The sequence below is a fragment of the Apis dorsata genome, unplaced genomic scaffold (genome assembly GCF_000469605.1).
Source record: "Apis dorsata unplaced genomic scaffold, Apis dorsata 1.3 scaffold_188, whole genome shotgun sequence".
Classification (NCBI taxonomy): Eukaryota; Metazoa; Arthropoda; class Insecta; order Hymenoptera; family Apidae; genus Apis; species Apis dorsata.
Genome location: NW_006263473.1, coordinates 2,084,673 through 2,095,788, shown reverse-complemented (window position 1 = coordinate 2,095,788; position 11,116 = coordinate 2,084,673). Strand labels below are relative to the sequence as shown.

General features: G+C 40.0%; 1 non-coding gene across 1 annotated transcript; it reads left to right on the top strand.

The window, feature by feature from the left end:
- On the top strand, positions 1-73 carry Trnai-aau. Its single transcript has one exon. It is a non-coding gene; the product is annotated as a tRNA-Ile (tRNA).
- The last annotated feature ends 11,043 nt before the right edge of the window (positions 74-11,116 follow it).

The following is an 11,116-nucleotide window of genomic DNA, read 5'->3' as shown; positions in this document are numbered from 1 at the left end:
GCCCATTAGCTCAGTTGGTTAGAGCGTCGTGCTAATAACGCGAAGGTCGCGGGTTCGATCCCCTCATGGGCCAAGTATTCTTTTTTGCAATTTTCAAATATTTGCAAATATTTACGAAAAAGTTATTTATAGATGTCGAGCTTTATCGCTCGATAACAATTTGTCTTCAGTTTTCCTTATTACGTACATTCTCACATACGTTTACCATTGTATTTCGTGTTTCGTTATTATTTATAACCAACAATTTTCATTATATTCGTTTAAATTTCATAGATTTATATAATCAATATATCATTTACATGCTACCAATTTCGCAATCTCGTGATAAAAGTGATAAGAAACGTTGGTTACGAAACGTTCGTCGCGATAACACGTTCCAATACAAACAGATGTAAACAGATTCATTTAATCTCTTTTATCTAAAGAAACTCGTAAGAAAGATTACATATAAATAAAGCAGATTTGTCGCGAAATAATTCACAATAAGAAGAATGTCATACAAGATTCTCACGCGTGTCCCATAAAATCCAAGCGAGAAATAAAACGAAACGATGATCAGTGGTTCCGATTGCCATAAAGAAAGGCGCCGATAAAATGTCGTCTAATGATATCGTTCAGAGATAGCGAGGTAATAAACAAGGCGCAAAGCCAATTTCGTGGATTTCGTGTAAAAACGTGGAAATGGTTTGAAAGATCATCCGCAAGGGTGAGCACGAGGCCTTCTGAGGACCATTGGTCACGTGGAAGGGGTTGTCGACACGGTGACTGGAATACCGAATATGGGAATTCGTGGTCCGGCAGGAATAAAAACAGGAGTGGAATACGAAGTTTTGGCCTTTTCCCGTGTTACATGCGAATTGTCGCATGATTTCGAGGAACAGAATGGAAAAAGGATATTAAGATTCTTGAAGGATCGATGCATCGAGGTTATTTTTATCAAAATCATATACATCATTACGTTTCTATGAATTTCTGTTAACTTCAGAAATAAAAAAAAAGAAAAAAAATAGAAAGACTTTGAATTAATACAAAAATAGGAATATTTCGTTAATATTCCAACTTTTCTAGATACTAACAAATATATCTTTCCACATCCATTTCTTCTCACCAATTTCTCTTTCTAATTCCGCTCTCAAACTTCTAAATCTCTTCTGAAATTCACTTAACCGAACTTCCGGGAAGCGGGAAGGAAAGAGCTCCGCGACCCATAACGTCGGCATCATCGAGCATACTCGCGAGGCATTTCAATGATCCGAGGTCCGAGCCGACCCCTGTCACCGTTAAGCACTCAATCAAGCCCCGGCCGGGTGCTCGGAGCGAGAAACAATGCTCGTTCACTGCACGCCCGCGAACGAAATCTCGAAGCACGGCGTGGGCGTCGCGCTTGATGATACGCAACCGCGCAGGGCCTGATCCGCGACGACGGGCGGACGTCGAGAGGTGGACGGGACACAGAGCGGGCGCAAGAACTTCCCTTCCCCACGCTCGACCCCCTGTAATCACGGCCTCATTAGTCCTCCGCCGGCGGATAAATTACCGCCGATGGTGGAAGGGGGCCGCATTGTTTCGCGTAAGTGGGCATCCACGGGGATCGTGCGCGCGGGTTGGATCGGTTTCGAGAAAGGCGGCGTTGGTAAGCAGCCGTTGGATCGGCCGATTCACGGGACGGGAGAAAAGAGGAGGAGGACGCGACGGTGGAGAGAATTCCTCGTGTCTTCTCGGGCTTGAAACCCGAACGACCGTAATCTTGGGCTATCTAACGTTGTAAACGTAGCGAGGTGATGATTTGCGACCTCCCCGCGGAGAACGTGGCTCGAAGGAAGAAACGTTGGAAGATCCTCTCTCTCTCTCTCTCTCTCTTTCATTTCCTTTTCTCTTTCTTTTTCTCTTTCTCCTTCTCTCCATCGACCCCTTTAGATTCAATTTCGCGGGGCGTCAGCCCGCTGACGCGACGTCCGCCCACCTTCCTGCGGGACGTTGATGTACGATACGGTGCACCGGGTCCGACGCGTGAAACTTGGGGGAGAATCGCGCGAGCGTGAATTGTTTTTTCGACCCGTGAAACGGTTTGCAAAGTAACCGTGGAGTAACTTTCTTCTTCTTTTTTTTTTTTTTTCTTTGTTTTTTTTTTTTCTTTGAAAGTTGGTTGGCAGGAGATTGAAGGGAGAATGAGGAATGGGATGGAGATGAAGCGTCGTTTTGAAAATGTTTAAACGGGCTGGAAATTTTTGGGGAATGTGAATTTGGGAATTGGGAATCGAAAGTGGAGTAATTTCATTGAATTTATTAGATATTGCGAAATATAGGTGTATCGTATTGTCTGAGAGTGTCATTATTTATTATTAGAGGTGATGTAACGCGTATCGATTTTCTAAAAATATAATCTGTATAAATATTGAATTTAATAAGTAATATTTCACGAGATTCTAAAACACCATTCTCTGAATGAGATCATAGGTTTTATTTGCTTTCTCGTTCACTCGTTTATTGCCTCCGTTCACAGTCGACCTATTTGCCCAAACGTTCACCGGAGCGTATCGATCTTCTCAAAAATTTCGCCTTCATCTCTCAAATGTTTGATCAAACAGCGTTGCTCTCTCGAGATAGCAATACTAGGAATACCTGAACCGACGAGCGTACACTCTGGCGCGCTAATTAAGACACGGACAGGCTAGCAAGAGTTGCAATAGTAACTCTAGCCGTGAGAAAGACGCATCCCCGTGTATGTTTTATAATTTACATTTCGCAAGGTGCACGGGAGCGAAACACGTCCGCGATCATACGCGCTTCAAGCTTGATTTCTACCAGTGCTCGAGGAAAGCCAAGATATTTAAGTGGAAATCACGTTTAGAAAGTTGTTTTAACGCGCGTTTTGTACCGCAAAGAACTACATTTTGATGGAGATTTGAAAAAAGATTGGCATTTTGACTTTTAGCGATTACTGAAAATTGTTGAATTTTTATTGAAACAATTCCATACACGAACAAAATGGAAACTGTATAATTAATAAAATGTGTGAATTTTTATATAGGTAAAATTTGTTCAAATATTCAACTAATATATATAAAGCATGTAATATGATATAAAACGTGCATTAAATTTACATTATAGTTATAGATTATTATAACCAAGCAGGATCAAAAATAAAACTTCGAGTTTTCATGTAAAAAAAGTAAGAAAAAAATTAAAAATATTATCGTCATTATCTACTCAAGAGATAAAAGAAGTTATGCCATTGAATTCATTTTTTCTTTTATCCCGATATCTCAATCGGTTGCTGAGATATAACGATTCAAAGTTTTCGTAATGATTAACATAGCACGATTTATATTTTTTTCTGGAACTAGTATTCAATTACATTTACGTCACATAAGTATCACGTTTATCGTCACGTCTGATACTCGTACAATGTACGAGTGAGAGATCCTAGTAAATAACAAAGATAGAAATAGTAAATCATTAAAAATTACTCTTTTCTTTACACGACGATATCTCCAGAACCGGAAGTCATATCGAGACAAATGAAAAAAGGTTTTAAAGGGTAAGATTCCACGCTTCCATAGTCGTTGATTCGTCGATATAAAGTTACTATTTTCAGAATTATAGAACCTCAAAGTTTTCCTAATTTTAATAGAATTTAATCGAGTTCAAGATAAATGATAGAAAATTATTTTCTCTTTACACGATGATATCTCAAGAACCGGAAATCGTATCGAGACAAATGAAAAAAGATTTTAAAGAGAAAAATTCTATGCTTCTAATGATCTTCTTTTGATTGATCAAGAATTATTATTTTCGGAATTATATCGGTTTAAATACACGACAAATAACAAAAAAATTAAATTGTCTGTTTTTTCTGATATCCAAAATCCAATATTGCGAAATTTGATCCTGATCGAATTTCAATTCTCGATAAAACTGAAAACTATGTAAATACGAAGTTATCTCAATCAATATTTTATTCTAATCTACATCTAAACGATCCATAATATATAATTATAAAATTATTATTCACTCCGCGAGGATGATACAAACAGGATGCATCCATTTTTCCGAAAAACAAACTATCGAGAAAAAAAAAGAAAAAGGTAAGAAACCAATATCCCTCGAAGCTACACCTTCTCGCCACAAACCCTCCACTTTCCATCCAACCACCTTAACCAATCACTCCCGAGCGAATCATTAACAAGGTTCGAATTAATTAGAAATTCAAATCGCGACGTAACCCTCATAAAGAAAGCGGATACCACAACGTATACATCGCTCGAATAAATGGGGGAGAGGAGGGAAAAAAATGGAAGAAAAATGGAAGATCGCGCCTGAACCACGCGGCACGTTTTTTATAAGCGAGGTGATTCCGGGGCGCGCGAGGGCTCGTCATTTACAAGCGGCTCAAGCGGTCCATCATAAATTTGGCTTCCTATCGCCGGCCGGGATCGTATTTATCTAACAAATAATTATTCCCGATTATCTCGCGGCCTGATGCATGCGTTGGCAAACAGAGATCAAAGATACGGTCGGCCGACATCACCGTGGGCCTTTGTTTAACGCTTGAGCCAAGCCGAAAGGCACCGGTCAACAATTTTCGCCTTTATTTACGACGTGGCGCTGCCTCGCCACGCAGCCAACCTCGCGCGGCCACACCACGCTCGCGTGGGTGTTGATGCAAGGGTTGACCGCCTATTACCGAACGGTCGCCTTCGGGGTAGTTAGACTACCCTTCTTGCCCGCTGCAATCAAATTTTAGAGTTATTGCCGCGCGACTGCACGGAGGAGAGGCTTGCCGAACGTTTTGCTTGCCCTCGTGTCGTTCCATGAGGATTTGCCCCTTCCTACAATCACTCGGGATATTTATTTGACGTTAAGACGCTATCGTGTTTGGTCGCTTTGGCTACTGGTGGAAATGGGGGAATTTGGGGAACAGGCGCTCGAAGGATGAATTTATCGAGAAATGCGAGAGCGAAGCATCTTTGGCATCTGTGGTGGTGGCAAATGGAATGGATTTTTTTTTTTTTTTTTGAGATGAAAGAAGATTTGAGATTAATCGAGGAGTTTAAGTAAGTAGTTTGGAGAGATATTTGGGGAGGAGGGGAGGAGGAATATTGGTGGGTGAAATGTTTTTTAGGTACAAGTGTTGTCTCTTGAAAAGAAGAAAAAAAATGAAGATCAAACAAGGATTTCCTCGATGTTGGAGAAGATTGATTAATTGCTTCAGGAAGCGGTCCGTGAAATGTTTCCTTAGGCATTCTGTAAAAACAGACCTGTAGCCAGTGTTAAATTCATCAGCGAGAATTCATTCTTCTTAATGACCCACACTTTGCTCGCTCGAAAAACGGGAAATGATTAATAGCCATCGAAATTTAATTGCTAAGATCTCAGTTATTACAGCTGCCACATGTTTTCACAATTGTCATATATATTCTTTCACGTGTATTTTCAATTATTTAGTTTCCATTTTTTTTATATTGTAGTATCGAGTACGATTCGCTCGATTAAAAAACTTTTTGAGGTTATGTGGACACGTAATTTACGAACAGTAAATTAAACAATATAATAAAAATGAAATTTTGTTATAATTATTGTTTAAAGAGGAGATCCAGACTTTTTTAAAACTCCCCTTTCGTTTTCTTTCTTTTGCCATTTCTATGCAGTCGCCCTCTACTTATTCTGACAAGAAATATATTTAATAAGATATAGTCATCAACATACTTCTACATTTCTAAAAGCAATCTTTTATCATAATCTGGAATCAATATCTGTTCACAATTATACTTGTTTTTAACAATTGTCTTCGATGATTTATCTAATTGTACTAGAGAATGTGAAAGAAGAAAACAATAATAAAAAACTGGATAAAGAAATAAACAAATTATTATATACGTATATATGATATATAAAAATAAATCCAGATCACGAAGGGAACATTTATTTTTGTTCTTTTATATAGGACAGGGATATAAATCGTTAAAATGACTAAGAATGTGATCGGAAAAGAAACTTTCGGTAAGCCGTCGAGAAGCAAAGAGGAAAGCTCGGTTCCCACAAAATGTGGACGGGTGTCTCGCGTGTCGTGAATTGTTATGTAACAACATCGTAGTAAGTTGTACGACAAATGTCGAACGAAGGCTCGAACTAAGTGAACCGTGAATCGATGGGATCACGGGCTGGCAATCCACCCCCGTCAGGGATTTTTCTCGTTCCCGCGTTTCCCTCCATTGTGAATGGAACACCTTTCGGACCTCATACCGGGACATTGTGCAATTTTTACCGAGAAAGAGAGAGGGAAAGAGACGAAGGGCCGCTTTCTGCGCTCTGAATACGTGGGTGGCGGAGTCACACGCCGCTGGAAAACTCGAAATCCGGTCTAATAGGGCGAACCGACGTTACAACACGGCTCGTTAAATTTTTCGAACGCTCGTTTGAATCGCGAAAAACATTTCTTTGTATTTGGACATCTCTTTAGAAAAATATTTGCAATTGATATACGTAGAAATTCTGTGAACTCTTCCTTTCTGAGAAGACAATCAATTTGTTGTAGATAATTTTTTTTAGCTTAATGATTCAAATATAAGCTTCACACGTTATGAATTATATTAATATTATTAAGAGAAAAATATAATAATTTAAGTATTTTTAATTGTATCGGTAATAGTAGTTAATAACGTGGCGCTAGTATCGCGCCGCCATAATCTCTGGATAATTTACGTAGTAAATTGGAAAAAAATCGGATTTATGATACCAAATTTAACTAGTACATAAATCTGTGTCTGTATATCATAAATACATACAACAAACCGCCTTCATTACACCGAGAGATTGTATTAAAAAGGTGTCGAGAACGTGGATAAACTGCTGACTATTTCCGGTGTATTTATAAACGCGTTCAACCCTTCTTATAAATGGGCCAAGGGGGATCGGACAAATGGGGTGGTCGATGTCTGGTGTCTCGAATAACAGCTCGACAAGCTTCGCTCATGGAAAGCCGTCATCCCCTATCAACGCGTTGGTAAGACTGAAAAATCGTGTTGGATTTATCACTAGTGTCTTTTGACACGACTAAATCGGGCGTGTTCCTCTCCAAGAGACGTGGTGGGCGTTGCGAGCTCAGCTTGTGTCGAAGTAATGACGTGAATTCGAATATCGTTGCGCACGAAGGAAACTTCTGGTACATTGAATTCAAAGAATAAATTACCTAAGTCAAGGAGAAAAATGAAGAAATTATTCTGGGAATATTTTTAAAGCATCCTGACGATGTGGCTTTTCGTTTATGGATTTGTAAATATTGACCTACGATCCGTTGAAGAATATTTTAATTTAGGAGGGAAAAATTTCTGAAAATTTTTCTGGAACGAACTCTCTTTAAAAATCTTTAAAAAGTTTGATTATATGTTTTTTTTTTAATGTTACTTAAATTTAGATTCTTTGGTTATTTTTATATTTGTTTGTTATTTGGAGCAAGAATCGTAGATTCTAGGAGCATAGGTCTTAAACCCATCGCGTCATAATAATCCTGTTAGAACGCTTCGCTGGCCAGAATACACCCCGCTGAGAGGAGAAAGAAGGGGCCATCTCAAACCAACCAATCTCAACCTACGTTGAAACCAACTCGATTTATCGAAAAAATAGCTTCCACCTCGTTCCAAACAAGTTAACCTATTTCGAGGTTGTGCAATATGCTTCGAAAAACCAAACAAAAGCCTTCATCCTCTGAACTTTAGAATTTATCGTATTGTTTTTTTCTCAAATTTGCACTTTCTTAACTAAATTATCAAATATTCCTTCCTGTTTTGACTCTCCTTTGAATAAAACCAGACAGAAATCGTTCACTTTTTACCTCTCGCCTCTCGCCATCACCAGTTACCAAGCTTTTTGATCCTCCAACGCAGCACGCGCGTCTCACACAAACTACCTTTCTGATAAAAAAGCATCAAGGAAAACTGATTCGAAGCGAACTCGAAATGCTTTGAACAGAAACCAAACTCCCTATGCTTTCCCTATCCCAACAAAAACCAGACTCGCATAAAGCCCAAATTCGGCTCTATGTCTATTATGCACTCGCGGAGAGGACTCGAACAGCTTAAGCTAGAGAGCGATACACGCGATGGGATGGGAATAATTCGCGCTTTTGTGACCGCGTAAAGAACGAGTTTGGCAGACGTCCCTGGACAAAAGGCGTCTCCCCTGTCCGATCCAGGATCCGGCGAATAATCCTTTCGTAGTAAATTACACTTTAAAGGAGGCTTTCGCGAAGATCGGCCACGAGTCGCCATTAAATCCCTTATACCCCCCTCCCCCGGTATTGTGGAATTTGCTTGTAAACAAGATTTAGGGATTTGTCGGGCGTAGCACGAAAATATGATAAGCCCTTTCCTTCCTTTCCTTCCTTCGCCGCCTCATCTTTGTCCCTCTTTCAACCCCCTCGCCACATAACCTCCCCCTCTCTCCTTCGTACTCGATCCTCCCTTGGACTCGCACCGTCGTGTTTATGAAACGTAAAACCGTGAAAAAGCTCGCAAAGAGGATTTCGAGCGCTTTTCGACCATCGGCCATCGGGAAGCGAGCAAAGATTGGCCTGGTGGACACTGGTTTTCGTTGCACGTTTCTTCGTCCATACGGTATAATGTCCGCGGAACGCGATATTTTTAATCCACTTTTTTCTTTTCTTTCTTTTCTTCTTTTCTTCTTCTTTTAACCGAATATCAAGTACACACCAGGATCCAGGAAACTTAATATTCTATCGAGGCTCTCGTGTTCCGCCGATTCCACGTATTATTTCCACGAAAGGGGGAGAAGGGATTATCCCGTGGACGGCTATACACTTTTTAATCGCCCGCGCCCCGGTAACCGGATCGCGCCGATAGATCGAGGTTTATCGATCTTAAATTACCGATACACCGGGAACTGGGTCGCGCACTACCCTTTTTTTTTCTTTTTCTTTCTCTTTTTTTTTTTTTTTTTTTCCTTTTTTTTTGTTTTTTTTTTTTGGCTCCCACGTACGTCCCGGCTCCCTCGTCGTTTTTCGCCTTTCGGCTGAACTGACAGTCGATGCATTAAGGATTACCCCTCTGACGACTCGGGGGAATCTCGATTAATCACCGTGGAGAGAAAGAAGGCTTTGACAGTTTTTGGTATACGCTCGGTGTTTTCTTTTTCTTCTTTCCGTATTGGTTTCGATGATACCTGATGCAACTCGCTTCTATCCATCGTACGTATGCACGTGTATCTGTTCAGAACCGATCTTTCCAAAAGTCGTCCCTCGAATGAATCAAGCCTCGAGTAGAGAATTTAATTTCGTATATAATTATATTTACAAGAATTCAATTTAACCTCTCATCAATCAACGTTCCGTACAAAACCAAACATAACAAGACACGTTCGTAACGATATAAAAACAATACATTATTCGACGAAAGATACACAAACCGTACAGAAACGATTAATAATAAAAACAAATCGTAGAGCTCGTTACTACGCCAGTATTTATCGGGACGCGAGCGCGGCGTAGTGTTCTCGGGAGTTGTTCACGACGAAAAGGGGGCTACAAAGTGGGGTAAAGTGGGGCCACGTAATCGAAGGTGGCGACCTCTATCAAAATCTGATCCTCGGTGTTCGATAATTCGTGTAATTGCGACTTTCCGTCTGGCCGGAAGTACGAAAATTGATGGTTGCACGAGCCGAATAGTCGACAGGACGGTGTACGAAATCGATGAACGGGACCAGGACCTTTGCCACGACGACTATTCATCAAAACCTCGTGTCTTTAATTAAACCTATGCATACAAGCGTAATTAAAAAACATTGTGGCGAATAGAGTGGAAAGAGTTCGTGTTCCTTGGGCAAATAATTTATATTGGAAAGTGTATTCCCCGCTTTTCTGCTAACGAGAATCGATTTTCTGATAATTAAGGGGGGAGGTATCGGTAGTCCGCTGGTTAGACGTTCAATTTGCAATATTTCATAAACGGATGTTCCATCGTTGTCACGCGCAAACACGTATTGCGTGATCTGTTTAGCGTCAAATGTGCTTTCAAAGTTGTGGGAACTGGTTTGGAAACTGGTCGTTCAAGAATCTTCGGAGAAAATTTGTGATATAACATAGGAAAATTAACGGAATAAATTATTCGTTGGAAACTTTGCTATACGCGATGTGAAGTGTATTTGCGTATCCTTTATCGTAGAGTATATTTTTTTTATCTCGTTTTACGTCTCATTATCAAACCAGCCAACTATTTCCAAGAATTCACGTGAATCATAGATAATTACTATATACATAAAGAAAGATATTTTCTCAAATATTTTGGGATATATTAATATCTACGAAGAAAATCGCAACACTTTTAAAAAGATTATAAATCTTTGGATTTATTTTCGAAGGATTTATTCTCGAAATGAATTTAAGATTGGCAACACGAAGGACAGAGCAACAACGTTATTTACATATCGAGAACACGATCTTCTCGTTCCCTCATCAATGTCTGAGGTACGCGATCGCTAATCATCGAAGCAGCCTCGATACGCCGCAGTCGTCACCTCTGAATTTACCAATCAATCAACTTATCGTAGGGCCGATCGTTTAATTGACGTTACCAGGAGAAAGTGTTAATCTGGCGGTGTTAAACAGATGTCCGACCGATACGCATCTTTAATTTCGCCTCTGGTCCGGTTTTAATTGGACACGATGAGATACGCTTGTGGTCTCGTTATACTTGAACGGGTTTACTTTGTTAAATATCGTTGCCCGTTCCATTGTTTCAACGGTAATAATATCGTATCTGATAATAGTTCGACTCGGGATCACGTAGACTCGACAGCCAGATCTCTCTCCCCTCTCTCCCCTTCACCATTTTCTCCAGTTACGCTTAATCAAATCGCTTTGTCGATAGAAAGTGTCAAGTAAAAGGAAGGAGAAAGCGTTGCCATCGGTTTTGCATTGTGTGTTATTACTACGCCCACGTGGATCGTGAAATTGTAACGGTTTCGTCTGTACCGCGTATTTTGAGAAGGATAATGAATTTGATAATTTGAAACGGATTGGAACGAAAAAAGTTTGGAAAATTTAATCGATTGTTCGTTCATGCTATAATTTGTATCAAGCTCGAATTATTCTATTTGGTAA